Source organism: Mercenaria mercenaria, chromosome 13, assembly GCF_021730395.1.
Source record: "Mercenaria mercenaria strain notata chromosome 13, MADL_Memer_1, whole genome shotgun sequence".
Classification (NCBI taxonomy): domain Eukaryota; kingdom Metazoa; phylum Mollusca; class Bivalvia; order Venerida; family Veneridae; genus Mercenaria; species Mercenaria mercenaria.
This window is the reverse complement of record NC_069373.1, coordinates 34,331,050-34,347,111: the sequence shown is the minus strand read 5'-3', so window position 1 is coordinate 34,347,111 and position 16,062 is coordinate 34,331,050.

Sequence of the window (16,062 nt, the reverse complement as noted above, 5' to 3'; positions counted from 1 at the left end):
GATGGCTATTCTGCTCACTTCCTTCTTTTGTCTGAAAATCTCTGGTAATATTTTGACTCCATACCCTTACAGAAGAAAAAGGCCTGCTGCGTACTCTTGCTGTGTACATACAGCGTATATGATGCGTACATGATGTGTACTGAAATCAATAGTACGCAGGATATACACCGCACATACACCGATAGTACGTTTGTAGTACACTTTTGACATGCAAATGAGCTCTGCCGCGTACTACTTGCTGCGTACATGCTGTGGACTACATAGTACACAGGATGTACGCTGGAGGAATTAAGTATGCGAGAAATAGTACGCAGCATGTACGCGGCACATACACTTTTCACATGCAAATGAGCCTGCGGTGTACTACCCCTGCGGCGTACATGCTGTGTACTCCTGCGGCGTACATGCTGTGTACTCCTGCGGCGTACATGCTGTGTACTCCTGGCCCGAGTCCTGCGGCGTACATGCTGTGTACTCCTGCTGCATACATGCTGTGTACTCTTGTGGCGAAACTGCTGTGATAATGTAAATTCCTTACCCCACCAACTTTCGTATGCAAATGCTAATCATTTGGACAGAAAAAAACAGAACAAAGATAAGTGACATGCATCAATAAGTATTTACCCTTACCAAAATAATGTAGATTGATGTTATCAAATAAATTAGTATGCTTTTCTCCATCCACTTATCAATGAAATAAATCAATTTTTGTAGCATGTAATTTGGTAAACATTTGAAGAAAATGGCGTAACTGCATCAAGGGGAAACAACTTTAATGCAACTAAATATAAGTGTTATGATTTATTATAGACGATGTGTGCGTAGTATGTATTTATTTTGATTAAAATCCATCTGAGAACAATCTAGGACTGGAATTATATAAGCATTTATACACTTTTACGTCCGTAAAAAGTAGCGCACCAATAAATTTTGGATTGATTTTTTCCAATGGGGCAAGCGCAATTAGCCAAAAACGTTCTGAAAATATACGAGCGGCAAATCCGATGAACAACTTTTTAATTTGGTGAGGCCTTAATGAGTTAACATAATGAGCATTAAAGCCTTTATAAAACATGATAGAGTGGTGTTTTGCTTAAGAGTATTCAAATAACAGTGAGAGCTATTAATTCTTCTCATTCGGGCGCTGTTGAGGCATTATCTTGGTAATTATTTCATGTATTACAAAATGTAATGCAACGAAGTTCAAATAAGGCTTTTCAATTATCCAAGTTAGAAAGCTCCAGGATTAATTCAAATGAAAAAGAATATATTTTTACACTGCATGCAAGGTGCAGCTCAGAAATCACTAAGATGTAAGCTTCACAAATGAACATTGCAAATAGTTTGGCAAATTTTTATTGTTCAGAATACCGGTAATCTGAACTATTCTATGCTATTAAGATAAAAGTTACTCGGAAATCAAATTCTTGCTTCCAAAAAAAAAAAATGTACAAATCCTTCCTGCATGAAGTCCCTCCCGCGTATATGAAGTTTACTTCAGACTTTAACTTATAAAAAAAAAACTAAGTATAAATGCCAAAAGAAATTGTACAAGTCTTTCCCGCGTATATGAAGTGTACTGCACAAATTTCAAAGTATCTGCGGTGTACATGCAGTGTACTATTTTCTTGTACAAGTCCCTCCTGCGTACATGCAGTGTACTCCTTAAATTTTCAGAGTCTGTGATGCGTACTTGAAGTGTACTAGTGACCTCCTGCGTACATGCTGTGTACTCGTCGAAATAGTACACGGCATGTACGCGGCATGCGGTGTATGTAAAATGTACTCCTCTGGCGTACTACTGTGTTCACGGCATATACACAGCAAATACGCAGCATGTACGCCACAGAGGCTTGCTTCTGTAAGGGTACTTACATCAATTCTTGGAATAGTCGAGAGCTGAAATGCTGCTGAAGTAACATTCAAGTGAAGAACATGTTCTTGCAGAAATTGAGCTATTGTTCTCAATAAAACAATACCTTACTGTAAAATCATTTAACTTCGTGGGCATGAAATTTCGTGGTTATGGTCAAAACAGCAACATCATGGGGATATGAATTTGTGGTTTTCTACTTTTGAATATCAAATGAACTGGAATTTTACTTGTTCGTTGTGTTTAAATTTCGTGGATTGACTCAGCCACGAAATCCACGAAAATTAATCCCCCGCAAATATTAATGATTTTGCAGTATTTCACATCTTTTAAGTTATTCAATATTTCTAAACGTGAAAACCTTACACTTCTAAGCTTAGATTTCCATTATCACTACTTCAGTGGTCTGGACTCCACCTGGAAGGTCCATTACCTGAGGAAATTAGTGATATGGAATGCCGTAAACTACAGATAAAATATCCTCTTAAATATTCAAAGCATTTATGCAAGCAGCTGACAAATTTTTAACAGAAAAAAACTCTACTTGTTTTAATTAACCAGTAAAGGGAAGTAATTTCAAGAATTAAAGTTTGGCTGAATCTGCGTCAGCAACCATTACACATTGTCAGCATTTAAGTAGATTTTTCTGAGAAGGATATATGTAATGATGTTGGGGTGGGCAAGACAGTTTAGCATATCACACTATTTTTAAGTACACAGAATTCTGTGTTAACAGAAATGTGGTGTAGTACATGAGAGAAAACACAGCATTGTTTTGTGTATAGTCTTTAATATGTATAACATATAAATTTAATCAGATACAACTATCACTATATGCTTTAACATTCTTACAATATGGTTGTAGCACTTAATCTGCACCTTAAAAGTGTGGTTTTATGTCTGTTTTACATGATATATATCTAAATGATACTCTCTTGCATGCAGTTATTTTGCATTGCTGTCTATGTAATTCTTTAAGGTATAGGTCCATGCTTTGGAGAAAAAAAAGTTCAAACGTCATCAAATCATAGAAAGAAAACATTGTTTTACATGAAAATATAACAGCATATAAAACATTTATATTATTGTACAAAACCATCGTCAATTTATTCATATATATATTGAATTCCGGAAAGGGACTACTTGAAGGGGTCACACTTCTGGACAGTCCAGCGCCTTTAAAAACTCAACATTTTTAAAAAGCTGTTACATCTTTTCATTTTGATGCATTTGCAACATTGTGCGAGTGTTTAAACTTTACATAACTAGGTAAAACATCGTTTTGACAATTGTTTACATTTATTTCTTTACAAATGGCATTCTTATTTAAAGGGGGATAACTCATTTAGAATATTTCAAGTATCCAACTCTGTGGGACAGAACAGTAAACATGTATCGGACAGATAAGTTGTGTGTCAAGATGCTGTTCATTCTCTAAAAAAATATGTTGTTTTGTGATATACTGCTAAACCTTAACTATACCTTGACAGTTAATGAAATATAAAATGTACAAAGTGTATTGTTTTACTTTGCTGAATATATACTTTTTTTAAAAATAGGTCATTTCCATCTGTTATACAAGCATGATTTGACGATAAATGATACAGATTACGATGTTCCATTTAATACTCATGTGTATGAGGGAAGTCATGTCACATTTCCAGCTAGAAATTTCTTCTACAAGACAAAATTGTGGGCAATAGGAGGGAAGGTTTGTTTAATACCTTTTTTAGCTCACCTGTCACAAAGTGACAAGGTGAGCTTTTGTGATCGCTGGGTGTCCGTCGTCCGTCCGTCCGTGCGTGCGTCCGTAAACTTTTGCTTGTGACCACTCTAGAGGTCACATTTTTCATGGGATCTTTATGAAAGTTGGTAATATTGTTCATCTTGATGATATCTAGGTCAAGTTTGAAACTGGGTCACGTGCCATCAAAAACTAGGTCAGTAGGTCTAAAAACAGAAAAACCTTGTGACCTCTCTAGAGGACATATATTTCACAAGATCTTCATGAAAATTGGTCAGAATGTTCACCTTGATGATATCTAGGTCAAGTTTGAAACTGGTTTACGTGCGGTCAAAAACTAGGTCAGTAGGTCTAAAAATAGAAAAACCTTGTGACCTCTCTAGAGGCCATATATTTCACAAGATCTTCATGAAAATTGGTCAGAACGTTCACCTTGATGATATCTAGGTCAAGTTTGAAACTGGGTCACGTGCCATCAAAAACTAGGTCAGTAGGTCAAATAATAGAAAACCTTGTGACCTCTCTAAAGGCCATATTTTTCATGGGATCTGTATGAAAGTTAGTCAGAATGTTCATCTTGATGATATCTAGGTCAAGTTCGAAAGTGGGTCACGTGCCATCAAAAACTAGGTCAGAAGATCTAAAAATAGAAAAACCTTGTGACCTCTCTAGAGGTCATATATTTCACAAGATCTTCATGAAAATTGGTCAGAATGTTCATCTTGATGATATCTAGGTCAAGTTCGAAACTGGATTACGTGCCATCAAAAACTAGGTCAGTAGGTCTAAAAATAGAAAAACCTTGTGACCTCTCTAGAGGCCATATATTTCACAAGATCTTCATGAAAATTGGTCAGAACGTTCACCTTGATGATATCTAGGTCAAGTTCGAACGTGGGTCACGTGCCGTCAAAAATTAGGTTAGTAGGTCAAATAATAGAAAAACCTTGTGACCTCTCTAAAGGCCATATTTTTCATGGGATCTGTATGAAAGTTGGTCTGAATGTTCATCTTGATGATATCTAGGTCTAGTTCGAAACTGGTTCACGTGCGGTCAAAAACTAGGTCAGTAGGTCTAAAAATAGAAAAACCTTGTGACCTCTCTAGAGGCCATATATTTCATGAGATCTGCATGAAAATTGGTCAGAATGTTCACCTTGATGATATCTAGGTCAAGTTAGAAACTGGGTCACGTGCCTTAAAAAACTAGGTCAGTAGGTCAAATAATAAAAAAAACATTGTTACCTCTCTAGAGGCCATACTTTTCATGGGATCTGTATGAAAGTTGGTCTGAATGTTCATCTTGATGATATCTAGGTCAAGTTTGAAACTGGGTCAACTGCGGTCAAAAACTAGGTCAGTAGGTCTAAAATTATTGAAATCTTTTGACCTCTCTAGAGGCCATATTTTTCAATGGATCTTCATGAAAATTGATCTGAATGTTCACCTTGATGATATCTAGATCATTTTCGAAGCTGGGTCACATGCGGTCAAAAACTAGGCCAGTAGATATTAAAATGGAAAAACCTTGTGACCTCTCTAGAGGCCATATTTTTCATGAGATCTTCATGAAAATTAGTGAGAATGTTCACCTTGATGATATCTAGGTAAAGTTCAAAACAGGGTCACGTACCTTCGAAAACTAGGTCAATAGGTCAAATAATAGAAAAACCTTGTGACCTCTGTAGAGACCATATTTTTCAATGGATCTTCATGAAAATTGGTCAGAATTTTTATCTTGATAATATCTAGGTAGAGTTCAAAACTGGGTCACATGAGCTCAAAAACTAGGTCACTATATCAAATAATAGAAAAAACGACGTCATACACAAAACTGGGTCATATGGGAAGAGGTGAGCGATTCAGGACCATCATGGTCCTTTTGTTTGTATATACTTTTATGTTCAATCAAGAAGATTAATACAGGTACAGGAAAATGCATCTCAATGGTTTTTTAAGGTCTTTATTCTGACGCCCAGCATTTTCATGTGTTTTCTAAATTGTGTTTTATTGTACTTAAATGGATGGTATGAGAAAGTAAATTAGCAAATAAGTATGTCTCCCATACAGTGGTATGGGAGACATATTGTTTTACTCCTGTCTGTGTGTCAGTCTGTCACAAAGCTTGTCCGCACTCTTAGTCGAACATTCCTCATATGATCTTCACCAAACTTGAAAAAAAAATGTGTTTGCCAATAAGTCCTCGGCCAAGTCGATAACTAGCCAAATCGACCCAGGTACTTCGGGATTATGGCTCTTGAAACTTGTGTTTGATAATCAAAGCACTAAAAATTTGATAAGGCAGTTGAGATCTTGGTGCATGGTTGACTCATATACTACTATTCAAATGATTGGGCAGTTGTTGGATACATGTACTTTTCTCAAAAGCATCTCTAGTTTAGCACTGAGTTCTTCTTTGGCTGGTAATTTGGGAACTGAATTGTTTTAACTTTGTTTCTTTTAAGCAGAGTTACTGTTAAATCATTTAATTTTGTGAACTCAAAATATTGTGGTTTTCACAGGTCAAAATAGCTGTTTTTTGGGGGGATATAACTGTGGATTTCAACTTGTGAATAAAAATACAAATCCCTCCATGATTTTTAATGGTTTCACTGTAATTAAAGGGACATGCTTTGAGATCTTAATATGAAAGTTTGAAAAAGATCTATCAATGTCCAAACAGAAAAGAAATGAATCATAAATCAGTATTGGTGAAGTTGATATTTTGTAAGTGTGATATAAAATGACTCCAATTTGCTGTATGACTTACAAAGTAGAAACATGTCATTTTCCTACATTATCTACTGTTTTTATGCCCACGAAGGGAGGCATATTAGTTTTCAACTGTCCGTCCATTCATCACAATGTTAACTTTTTGCATGAAAGCAACGTTAACTTTTTGCATGAAGGCACTTTACTCTTGAACCTCTACATCCAGGACCTTCAAACTTCACATGCTAATAGTACTTATTGAGTACACGACCCCTATTGACTTTGGGGTCACCAGGTCAAAGGTCAAGGCACTGCGGGGGGCATTTGTCACCATTAGGGACAGGTCTTGTTATTTGTTTTATTTACTTTCATTATTTACTATAAATTTCACCAACTAAATTTGTTGAATCAGTTAGGTTTTGCTTTTTATTTACAGTGACTTGCATAACGAAATTTCAAAAAAACAACTGACTGCAGGCATATCATTAAGGGGCCAGCCGGAATTCTTTTGTAGCCATTTATTCTGCTTTGTTATTAGCTCACCTGAGTAATGTGAGTTCTTCTGATCGCTCGATGTCCGGCGTCTGTCTGTCGTCCGTCTGTCGTCCGTCTGTCGTCTGTCAACATTTAGCTTGTGTATGCGATAGAGGCTGTATTTTTCAACTGATCTTCATGAATTTTGGTCAGAATGATTACCTTGATGAAATCTAGGCCGAGTACGAAAATGGGTCATCTGGGTTCAAAAACTAGGTCACTAGGTCAAATCAAAGAAAAACCTTGTGTATGCGATAGAGGCTGTATTTTTCAATTGATCTTCATGAAATTTTGTCAGAATGTTAACCTTGATGAAATCTAGGCCAAGTTTGAAAATGGGTCACCCGGGGTCAAAAACTAGGTCAAATCTGGGAAAAACCTTGTGTATGCGATAGAGGCTGTATTTTTCATTTTATCTTCATGAATTTTGGTCAGAATAAATACCTTGATAAAATCTAGGCCGAGTTCGAAAATGGGTCACCCGGGGTCAAAAACTAGGTCACTAGGTCAAATCAAGGAAAAACCTTGTGTATGTGATAGAGGCTGTATTTTTCAATTGATCTTCATGAAATTTTGTCAGAATAATTACCTTGATGAAATCTAGGCCAAGTTTGAAAATGGGTCACCCGGGGTCAAAAACTAGGTCAAATCAAGGAAAAACCTTGTGTATGCGATAGAGGCTGTATTTTTCATTTTATCTTCATGAATTTTGGTCAGAATAAATACCTTGATAAAATCTAGGCCGAGTTCGAAAATGGGTCACCCGGGGTCAAAAACTAGGTCACTAGGTCAAATTAAGGAAAAACCTTGTGTATGTGATAGAGGTTGTATTTTTCAATTGATCTTCATGAAATTTTGTCAGAGTAATTACCTTGATGAAATCTAGGCCAGGTTCGAAAATGGGTCACCCAGGGTCAAAAACTAGGTCACTAGGTCAAACCAAGGAAAAACCTTGTGTATGCGATAGAGGCTGTATTTTTCATTTTATTTTCATGAATTTTGGTCAGAATGATTACCTTGATGAAATCTAGGCCAAGTTTGAAAATGGGTTATCTGGGGTTAAAAAGTAGGTCACTAGGTCAAATCAAAGAAAACCCTTGTGTATGCGATAGAGGCTGTATTTTTCAACTGATCTTCATGAAATTTTGTCAGAATGATAACCTTGATGAAATCTATACCAGTTTTGAAAATGGGTCATCTGGGGTGGAAAACTAGGTCACTAAATCAAATCAAAGAAAAACGTTTTGTATGCAATAGAGGCTGTATTTTTTAATGGAGGTTGATGAAATTTAGTCAGAATGATTGCCTTGATCAAATGTAGGATAAATTCGAATATAGGTCATCTTAGCTCAAAAACTAGGTCACTAGGTCAAATTGAAGAAATTGCTTGTTTACACTTAAGAGACCACATTTTTGATCCAATCTTAATGAAAATTGGTCAGAATATTTGTTTCCATGAAATCACTATGTCAAACATGTTTACACTGTTATGGTGTGTTTATCAGGTGAGCGACCTAGGGGCCATCTCGGCTCTCTTGTATGAAAAAAGCCAGGTTTTTTTTTGTCAAGCAAATCCAGTGTCATAATATCTTTTCCATAAAAATACAAGTTACCCCATCAAACCTGTCTCTGTATATCAGTAACTGGCCTCAGTTTATATTGCAGAAGAATTGGTATGGTCAGAAGTTAATATGCTGAGTTCATAACTTACAAGCAATTGAAATATTTTTTTTATTCAGAAAAACATGTGCTTGGTAGACCAAATGCTCAATACCAATATGTAGAAAATTTGTTTCAAATTTCAGGTGTCTGGTATTGAAGATCTGTATGTATTTAAAGAAGGCCTGGTATCACTAGATGCAGACAGTAGCCTTGCAACAGATCATTCTCCAGCAACTATCTCTCTGAAGTCCTTACATGTTCAGGAAGGTGGAACATTTCAACTTCAGTCATCGTCTCCAAATTATACCTTCAATATTGATGCAACCAATATTTCGGTAAGCCTTCCTTTTAGCTCACCTGTCACAAAGTGACAAGGTGAGCTTTTGTGATCGCGTGGCGTCAGTCGTCTGTCCGTCCGTCCGTGCGTCCGTAAACTTTTGCTTGTGACCACTTTAGAGGTCACATTTTTTGTGGGATCTTTATGAAAGTTAGTCAGAATGTTCATCTTGATGATATCTAGGTCAAGTTCGAAACTGGGTCACATGCCTTCAAAAACTAGGTCAGTAGGTCTAAAAATAGAAAAACCTTGTGACCTCTCTAGAGGCCATATATTTCACAAGATCTTCATGAAAATTGGTCAGAATGTTTACCTTGATGATATCTAGGTCAAGTTTGAAACTGGGTCACATGCCGTTAAAAACTAGGTCAGTAGGTCAAATAATAGAAAAACCTTGTGACCTCTCTAGAGGCCATATTTATCATGAGATCTGTATGAAAGTTGGTCTGAATGTTCACCTTGATGATATCTAGATCTAGTTTGAAACTGGGTCATGTGCCATCAAAAACTAGGTCAGTAGGTCAGATAATAGAAAAACCTTGTGACCTCTCTAGAGGCCATATTTTTCATGGGATCTACCTGAAAGTTGGTCTGAATCTTTATCTTGATAATATCTAGGTCAAGTTTGAAACTGGGTCAGGTGCCCTCAAAAACTAGGTCAGTAGGTCTTAAAATAGAAAAACCTTGTGACCTCTCTAGAGGCCATATTTTTCATGGGATCTTTATGAAATTGGTCTGAATGTTCATCTTGATGATATCAAGGTAGGTCAAGTTTGAAACTGGGTCAACTGCTGTCAAATTCTAGGTCAGTAGGTCTAAAAATAGAAAAACCATGTGACCTGTTTAGAGGCTGTACTTTTGAATGGATCTTTATGAAAATTGGTCAGTATGTTCACCTTGATGATATCTAGGTCGAGTTTAAAACTGGGTCACGTGCCATCAATAATTAGGTCAGTAGGTCAAATAATAAAAAAACCTTGTGACCTCTCTAGAGGCCATATTTTTCATGGGATCTGTATGAAAGTTGGTCTGAATGTTCATCTTGATGATATCAAGGTCAGGTTCAAAACTGGGTCACATGAGCTTAAAAACTAGGTCACTATGTCAAATAATAGAAAAAAACAACATCATACTCAGTTCAAAACTGGGTCATGTGGGGACAGGTGAGCGATTCAGGACCATCATGGTCCTCTTGTTCCTTTTTGCACCTGGAAAAATCCAAAAAATACAATTTCCTTCAACATTCCATAAACCTATTCATGCATTGAATAGTCACGTTAATCAAGTGCAGTATTTTATTTTGATTAGGTTTTTTATCACAAAGTTACTGTTTTCCTTAAATATCTGTGAAACCTGTTAGCACTGTATATGAACATTCAACCTCATATAGATGTTGACATAGGATATCCCATAACTGACTTTTTATACAAATTATGTCCCCCCCCTCCCACTTGGGGGAGACATATTGTTTTTGCCCTGTCCGTCCATACGTCCATCACACTCATTTCCAATCAATAACTGGAGAACCATTTGATCTAGAACCTTCAAACTTCATAGGATGGCAGGGCTTATGGAGTAGACGACCCCTCCTGTTTGTGGGGTCACTCCATCAAAGGTCAAGGTCACAGGGGCCTGAACATGGAAAACTATTTCCGATCAATACCTTGAAAACCACTTGACCCAGAATGTTGAAATTTCATAGGATGATTGGACATGCAGAATAGATGACCCTTACTGATTTTTGGTTCACTTTGTTACAGGTCAAGGTCACAGAGGCCTGAACATGAAAAAACATTTTCGATCAATACCTTGAGAACCACTTGACCCAGAATGTTGAAACTTCATAGGATGATTGGACATGCAGAGTGGATGACCCCTATTGATTTTGAGGTCACTATTAAAGGTCAAGGTCACAGCAGACAGAACATGGAAGTCCATTTCCAGTCAAAAACTTTAGAACCATTTGACCTAGAACCTTCAAACTTCATAGGGTGATAGGACTTATAGAGTAGATGACCACTGTAGTTTTTGAGATCACTCCATCAAAGGTCAAGGTCACAGGGGGCTGAACATAGAAAACTCTTTCCGATCAATAACTTGAGAACCACTTGACCCAGAATGTTGAAACAATAGGATGATTTGACATGCAGAGTAGATGACCCCTACTGATGTTGGGGTCACTCAATCAAAGGTCAAGGTCACAGGGGCCTGAACATGGAAAACCATTTCCAGTTCGTAACTTGAGAACCACTAGGCCCAGAATGTTGAAACTTAGTGGGATGATTGGACATGCCAGGTAGATGATCCCTATTGCAGCCAACCATCAGTGTCTCTTTGATTTTTGCTCCTGTCTCCTATTGACTTCTGAGTCTGACCCTATACGACTATGCATTGGGGGAGACATGCGCTTTTCTTCAAAAACATCTTCTAGTTGATCCCCCGCCGTTGCGGAGGGATTATAGGAATGGTCTGCGTCCGTCCTTCCGTCCGTAACAAATTCGTGTCCGGTCCATATCTCCTAAACCCCTTGAAGGATTTTCATGAAACTTGGGTCAAATGATCACCTCATCAAGACGATGTGCAGAACCCATGAGTCAGCCTTGTCGGTTCAAGGTCAAGGTCACAACTCAAGGTCAAAGGTTTGAGCCTGCCATTTTGTGTCCGCTCTGTATCTCCTAAACCCCTTGAAGGATTTTTATAAAACTTGGGTCAAATGATCACCTCATCAAGATGATGTGCAGAACCCATGAGTCAGTCATGCCGGCTCAAGGTCAAGGTCATAACTTAGGATCAAAGGTTTGAACCTTCCATTTTGTGTCCGCTCTATATCTCCTTAACCCCTTGAAGGATTTTCATCAAACTTGGGTCAAACGATCACCTCATCAAGGCGATGTGCAGAACTTATGAGTCAGCCATGTCAGCTGAAGGTCAAGGTCACAACTGAAGGTCAAAGGTTTGAGCCTTCCATTTCGTGTCCACTCTATATCTCCTAAACCCCTTGAAGGAATTTTATAAAACCTTGGTCAAATGATTACCTCATCAAGACGATGTGCAGAAATTATGAGTCAACCATGCCAGCTCAAGGTCAAGGTCACAACTAAGGGTCGAAGGTTTGAGCCTTCCATTTGGTGTCCACTCTGTATCTCCTTAACCCCTTGAAGGATTTTCATCAAACTTTGGTCAAATGATTACCTCATCAAGAACTCATGAGTCAGCCATGTCAACTCAAGGTCAAGGTCACAACTGAAGGTCAAAGGTTTCAGCTCTGTATCTCCTAAACCCCTTGAAGGATTTTCATGAAACTTTGGTCAAATGATCACCTCATCAAGACGTTGTGCAGAATTCATGAGTCAGCCGTGTCAGTTCAAGGTCAAAGTCACAGCTAAAATCAAAGGTTTTACCCTTTCACTATCCATAGCAGTGGCGGGGGATTTAGCTGTCTTTCAGACTGCCTTGTTATCTTCTGTTATTGTACTAAATTCTTCAGACTCTTAGGTTGTAGGATTGTTGGATGTTAGTCTGTCCATTTATCCACAATTTCTTTAAAAAAAAAACAACATCCCAAACCACTACACTATTTTCAACAAAACTTTGCAGTAATGCTCCTTGGGTGATGATCCCCATTCAGATTTCTTCAAGTCGTGGTCAGCCGCCATGCTGAATTTTTCTTTCTCTTTCTATGGCAACCAAAAGGGAAAACTTTAAATATTTTCTTTGAAACCTTTAGCTCGATTTTGAAATAATTTCACAAAACATTCTTAGGGGTCAGACCATCATTGCAAAAAAACAACTGATTTTTGACAATTTTCCTTATACAATGTTGAAAATGTTAGGAACTCTTTCAAATTGTTATGAACCAACATTGACCAGATTGATGGCAAGTGTTTTCACCAACTTCTTGGCATTACTAATTAAACTGTTGCACAATTTGTATTGTAAATACGGGTTATCCTAGACCTGGTGATAACTTGAGGAAAGACTAAAAACTGTCAACAAAGATAAGAAAAGGATTGAAATCAATACAACTTATGTCAGAAGTCTCATTTTCAAGATCAGTCTTTGCAGTTACTAGCTGTAATGCCTTGACATATATTTGGGCAATGTATAAATATAATATGCCACAGATTTGGGATATATAGCCTTATTGCATGGAATCACGGTAAAATACAACTCACTCACTCTTACACACCACAAAGCACGGTTCTAAAGTTACAAAAGTGGGATGTTAGACTGTTACCTTATCTCAGGCATCTGATTGGTTGATTTTGAATTTGAAATTGATCAGTAGCAGGGCGGCATTTCTTTGTAGACTGGTCAAAAAATTTAGTTTTACAAACTTTTCTAGTATTTGTAATTGCAAATCTTTATTTTATTTCAGATATATGGAGGTGGTCACTTTAAAACAAACACTGGCTTGAACATGACTATACATCACCTGTTAGCTGTGTATTCTGGTGGCATACTGAGCCAAAGTGGTGCAGGTTACCGTGCTGACCCATATGGAGGATATGAAGGTCCAAATCCTGGAGTTGGTGCGTTTCAAAAAATCTTTTAACTGATTTGTGTACAAAAAATTATTTTATTTTGTAAGGACGTACTTTGACTTGTGAAGCATTTCAGATAATACAACATTTTCAAAATGTGTCAGCATGTGTTAGCATGGTGACAAGGAGACCGTTGTTAAAACATTTTTATACGCCCGTCTGTGAAAGAACGGCGCGTATTATGTGAAAAGACGTGATGGTCCAGCCAGCAGCGGTCGGCATCCAAAGCTGTCTGCTCTCTAAATTCGAACAGTTTTCATCCAGTCTTTATCAAACTTGCTGACAAGTGGGGGCATAATATCTTGGCCAAGTTCGATAACCAGCCAAATCCCCCTAGGCACTCTTGGCTTATGGCCCCTTGAATTACTCTAAAAACTGCAAATTTATAGCCTTGTTCGTGCTCTGAGTCAAACAGTTTTCATCTGATCTTCACCAAACTTGCTGACAATGTTTGTGGGCATAATTAATATCTCGGCCAAGTTCGATAACCAGCCAAATTGCCCCAGGCACTCTTGACTTATGACCCTTGAATTACTCGAAAAACTGCAAATTTAGCCTTGTCCGCTCTTTAAGTTGAACAGTTTTCGTCAGATCTTCACCAAACTTGCTGACAATATTTGTGGGCATAATATCTCGGCCAAGTTCGATAACCAGCCAAATTGCCCCAGGCACTCTTGGATTATGGCCCTTGAATTACTCAAAAATTGAATTTAGCTATTTAGACGGGCATATTTTGTGACATTCTGGCACTCTTGTTTTATATATGTCAGTTCCTTGTTTAAATAAAATGTAATGGACATAATGGCCCAATAATGCAGAATTAAAGCAAATTAAATTAATCTAAAATAGTGTTAATGCATCTTTGTTTTATTCTGTAACATGTGCTGAATCCTTCAGGATACATTGTTGTCTTTACCCTAATTGGCTGGGGCATAAACAAAGCAGTAAGGATTCTACAGAAGTTATAACACAAAACAGCATGTGTTATACCAACAGAAAAAAAACTGCAGTTACATTTATTATTTTTGCAATAATATTGCCTATTAAAATGGTAACTTCAAGTGAAATTATTGCTTCATCAGCTATTTTCTTCATCTCTTCAGAGTGTGTAACTGACTATTCAGGTTTAAATTTTGTTTTGAATAACCCCTAATTATCAATTTTTGTACTGAGTGTCCAATTTTTTAAAGGTTCACTGTCTGGTGGAAGTGGAGGAGGACATGGTGGAAGTGGTGGCCGAGGATCTGGGCTGACAGCAGTAGGCTCTGGGTATGACTCTCTGTACACACCACGTATGGCAGGATCTGCGGGAGGATATGGAATTCATTATGGTTAGTGAAAGATTGAAATTTATTAATCTGAAAGTAAATCATGCTAAATTTGAGTTTATTTTTTAAAATGTATTTTTATTCTCTAAGTTTACATCAAAAGGATTTACTAAAATATCGCTCTTTGCAGGAGATTTATACTTTGGTGATGAGCCATGGGGTAACAAAGTTATTTTCAAAACTGTTGGTGGTGCTGGAGGTGGGGCCCTGGGAATACACAGTAGACATGTGGACATTGATGGACTTATTGCTGCCGATGGAGAGAATCCTGACGACAGATTTGATACTGGTTCAGGTTTGTGCTACTTTTCCAGTCATAATGAGCTAATTTGAGTGGACTTGTTTTTTCTTTTCAGCCACATACTAGTAGATATATCCATTTTAACTCACCTGAACCAAGGCTTCATGGTGAGCTATTGGTATAGGTGGATTGTCTGGCATATGGCTTCCGTTGTCAGTATTTTTACTTAAATATTTTCTCTTCTGAAACTACTGGTCAGAATTACACCAAACCTAGTCTGAAGCATCCTGGCAGAGTCATCTTTCAAGTTTTGCAGTCACCTGAGCACAATTACTCTTGGTGCATTTAGAACATTGCCTGTTGAATGCTTATATGTCGAAGCAAACAAACCTTCTCTTTACACACTTCAAGAAAAACTTTCAGTGCTGCAAACAAATCAAGGTATTGGTTTTAAACTTGGCATATAAGTAGATGGCAATGAGACGATTTTGCAGAACTCTTGAAACCACCCTGTAGGTCAAAGTTCAAGGTCACAAAGATCAAAACTGTCCATCATATATTTTGTCTGGATTATAACTAATTAACCATGCAAGGTATTAACTTCTAACTTGGCATGTAGGTAGGTGGTGATGAGACAATGTGCAGAGGGCATAAACCAGGGTCATAGGTCAAAGGTCAAGGTTACAGCAAGGTCAGATCTGCCCATCATACATTGTGTCCAGAGCATAACAACTTAAAAGTATTAAAGGTATTGACTCGAAACTTGGAATATACGCAGGTGGTGTTGAGAGGATGTGCAGACTGCAACATTCTACAATACCTGCCAAAAAAACACAGCTGCCAGGGGCTGTGGTCACTTTCCCAAATATGTATGATGTGGAAACTTTAAAAATCACACACACACATTCACCACCTGTATTTATTTAATAGAAAATTTTAAGATATTCTTGTCTGAAAACATTGGCGCTATTTCAAAATAGTTTCACAGATATTTTCTGAGAATAACTCTTTCAAAACTGTTCAAGCAAGCGGCTTAACTCAGGTAAGCGATCTAAGGCCTTAATGGCCCTCTTGTTTCAAAAAGGGG